At 43.5% G+C, this 3,508-nt stretch overlaps 1 protein-coding gene and 1 long non-coding RNA gene across 4 annotated transcripts in view; one reads left to right on the top strand and one right to left on the bottom strand.

The window, feature by feature from the left end:
- Positions 1-507, bottom strand: part of LOC126604971 (uncharacterized) — a 4,846-nt gene extending 4,339 nt beyond the window's left edge. Inside the window, exons 1-2 of one of the 3 annotated variants that reach the window (XM_050272322.1) lie at positions 420-507; positions 56-326 (exon numbers count right to left, since the gene is read on the bottom strand). The gene's annotated coding sequence lies outside the window, so the exon portion shown is untranslated. Of the gene's footprint in view, positions 1-55; positions 392-419 lie in introns of those variants that run through there. The other 2 variants (XM_050272323.1, XM_050272321.1) reach the window with 2 other exon arrangements.
- A 598-nt stretch (positions 508-1,105) lies between these two features.
- On the top strand, positions 1,106-1,537 carry LOC126604972 (uncharacterized). The gene is made up of 2 exons (XR_007616804.1): positions 1,106-1,164; positions 1,471-1,537. It is a non-coding gene; the product is annotated as an uncharacterized LOC126604972 (long non-coding RNA).
- Positions 1,538-3,508: the final 1,971 nt, after the last annotated feature.

The following is a 3,508-nucleotide window of genomic DNA, read 5'->3' on the forward strand; positions in this document are numbered from 1 at the left end:
ATATATATATATATATATATGCATGGTGATGGGTTATACATATAAACGGACTCACGAAGTAAAAGCTGCATCCTGCTAGCCGACTGCCTTCTTCTTCCCGTCTGCAGCACTGGTCATCCCCTCCTCAACGCTTTGCACACCTTAAGCTCCAGCACCGAGACTCCCCTTGTCAAGCTCACTTCTGCAGCCTCAGACCACCGTCTCTGTCCATCAATGCGAAGCCAACCCGAACCCGTCGTTCGCCGTCAGGATCCTCTCTGCTGCATTTCCTTCCAGCACCGAGCTCAGTAGCAGCAAACGAGGATCCTCCAGGAACAATAGGCGCACTGTTAGTAGCATGAGCAACAGAGGATGCTACATAAGAAAGCCCAGTCGACGAAGATGTAGAGCTGAAAGAGGTAGCAAATACAGAGACTTACCAGCTAGCAGACGCGGGGAACGCAGGAAGCAGTGCACGCAGTCGTGATCGCAGCCAGGTAGTAGCTGTGTGGTGAATGTGCAGTGCCCTATGTGTGTATGTGTGTGCGTATGCCTATGTATATATATACAACGATCTCAACGGTTGCAAAAGAAACGGATCCGCATGCGATGCAGTGACTGTGTAAACAGCAATCCGCATGCAGTGAAGAATGCAGTACAATAGCTGTCACAAACAATGACCCGCGTGAAGAGAGGAGTGCAGAGAATAATGCAGTACAGTAGCTGTGCAAACAGTGATCTGCGTGAAGAGAGGAGTGCAGAGAATAATGCAGTACGGTGACTGTCGCAAACAGTGATCCGCGTGAAGAGATGAACGCAGAGAAGAATGTAGTATAGTAGCTGTTCAAACAGTGATCCGTGTGCAGAGAAGAACACATGAAAAAAAAAAAAAAAAAAAAAAAAAAAAAAAAATGGTGCAGTGACTGTGCAAATAAAAATGGTACAGAGAAGAATACGATGCAGCAAGGAAGACCCGTGCTCTCCACTTCGCTTCCCCTTTGAAGAATCATGTTCCTAGTTTCTTAAATATACATAATAATAAAAAAAAAATGATGAAAGGTGTTTGGTGCGCAACATCCATCAAAACATATGTATACAAATAGTGAAATCTTGGTGTATGGCACTACTCCAAAAAAAAAAAAAAAAAAAAAAAAAAAAAAAAAAAAAAAAAAAATTGAAGGAAAGGTGGTGGCGACAAAATCATTGAAAGATGGAAAAATGGGAAGAATGGTGCATCAGGCACCATCTAAAAGAAAGGTTATGGGATGACGCACAACATCATTTAAAAAAAATTAAATTAAATTAAATTAAAAAAAAAATAAAAATAAATAAAAATAAAAATAAAAATAAAAATAAAAAAATAAAAAAAAAATAAAAAAAAAAAAAAAAAGAAGAAGAGAGAAGTAACATACCTTAGTTAGATGTACGTTTTATTTGCGTTTCAACACAACACACGGAATAAAATAAGGCATGTCCATTAATATCTCCGAGAAATTACAAAAAAAAAAAAAAAAAAAAAAAAAAAAAAAAAAAAAGAAAGAGAAAGAAAGTAGAAAAAGCCTTCACGAATGTCACTTGTGTGAAGCCTCAGTACTTGGAGCCTTGGTACTCGGTGGAACCCTAAAGGAGGGAGGCACTGAAGATAGCTTATTCGGAGCCTCAATACTTGGTCGAATTCCAGATGACGAAGGCAAAAAGTGCCTCCGGAATACATCCACAAACTTCATATGGTCACTTTGAATTCGACCTTCGGAGTCCGTCAGCTGATCAAGCTTCCTCTTCATGCTCGTCGAATAACTATTTGCAAGCACATGCAACTCTCTATTCTCACGCTTGAGCTGCCTAATCTCTTGACTAAGAGCCGCCACCTCGGCTGTCAATGATTCAACCTGGCGAGTTCGAGCAAGTAAGCGTTGGCCCATGTTGGAAACAGAGTTCGCACACTGGACACTGAGAGCCTGGGACTCTTGAACAGCTAACTCATCGGACCGTCGTGAAAGTATCCTATTATCTTTAGGAGTGATGAGGTTTCTAGCTACAACCGTAGCCGTGGTTGCATCCCTCATCACAGAGTCCTCAACTGTAAGAGGGCCATTAGAAGAAAAAAAAGACGGGCGCCATACATTACCCTGACGCGGTGCACCTGTGTCACTGCTAAGACTCAAATCTAAGCAAATGTTAAACGGGGAAGTCATTTTCAAAAAAAAAATACTAGAAGAAAAAGGTTGGATGAAGTAAAAAGTAGCAGAGATGATTTTTCACGGGCAGGCAATCTTCAAATTGTGCATGTCGAACACAATTGACACTCCTTTAAAAGGAGAGGCAGCACAAACCATTCGTTCATAAATTGAAGAGGCACCACTCTCCGAATTTCAAAACCCGGATTTTCCTGCGAAAAGTCCGTCGACGCTTTTCAGACACAATCTCAGCTTTCGGCTATCACGTGCAACTTTATCAGATATCACTGACAAAGCTGAAAACGCGTGAGGTCCATTATGCCAACTACCGCACTTCTGCCGACAAGCGTGGGTGACAAGGCCACGCTCACCCTGCCACTTGATGTTGAGAGCTCACCATATAATTCGACCTCCATCCTATAGCAAGACACACATCCAGCCTGACTTTTCTTCCTTGCCGAAGACATCTGCAACCAAAACTCAGTTTTCTTCCTCCCTGAAAACACATCCAGCCTGACCTTTCTTCCTCGCCGAAGGCATCTGCAACCAAAACTCGGTTTTCTTCCTCCCTGGAAGCGCCTCGTCAACCAAGCCACACTAGAGCAAAGGTATCTCATATCACTGGGGTTGAGAGCAAGAGTATCTCATAGCATGCTTTCTCCCTATCCTTTTCTTTGTCCTCCCTCTTCACCGCGAAGACAAGGATAAAGAAAGCAATATGTCGGAACCTCCACTCAAGCTCCTGGTATGGAACCGACTGCTTGGAACCTTCCCTGATTGCTCACCTAGCCGTGCTCTCGAATACTCATCTTCAACATCTTCTGCTTCCTCTTCGTCTACCACGTCTGCCTGGAAAACAGATGATGCAGGTGAAGATGATGCAGATGAAGATGATGCATCGAAGCATATGGAGACAAGCGCGACGAATGCATGTGTTGATCGTCCACTACTTCTTCAAAAGCAAAAGTATCTCATATCACTGGGGTCGAAAGCAAAGGTATCTCATATCATGCTTTCCCCCCATCATTTCCCACGCCCTTGCTCTTGCCTGCAGAACAAGGAGAAGGGAAGCAATCAGTCGGAACCTGAAATTAAACGTCCGATCAAGAACTGATTGCCTGCAACCTTTGCCTGGTTACCTACTTGGCGTTGCTCTCGAGTGCTCATCTTCAACTGCTGATATGTCTCGAATTCCCTCAGCAAATGCTTCAGGAGTGTGGATCTGTTGACATCGGCTCTTTGCACTGAAGCTGCCAAGCGTGAGTGAGTCGCTGAGAGGTGGTGCTCCGAAGAACCATTTAAAGGCAAATAGGTTGCACACAACTTCAGCTATGCAAGGGAAACAAGTAGAG

Source organism: Malus sylvestris, chromosome 15, assembly GCF_916048215.2.
Source record: "Malus sylvestris chromosome 15, drMalSylv7.2, whole genome shotgun sequence".
Classification (NCBI taxonomy): domain Eukaryota; kingdom Viridiplantae; phylum Streptophyta; class Magnoliopsida; order Rosales; family Rosaceae; genus Malus; species Malus sylvestris.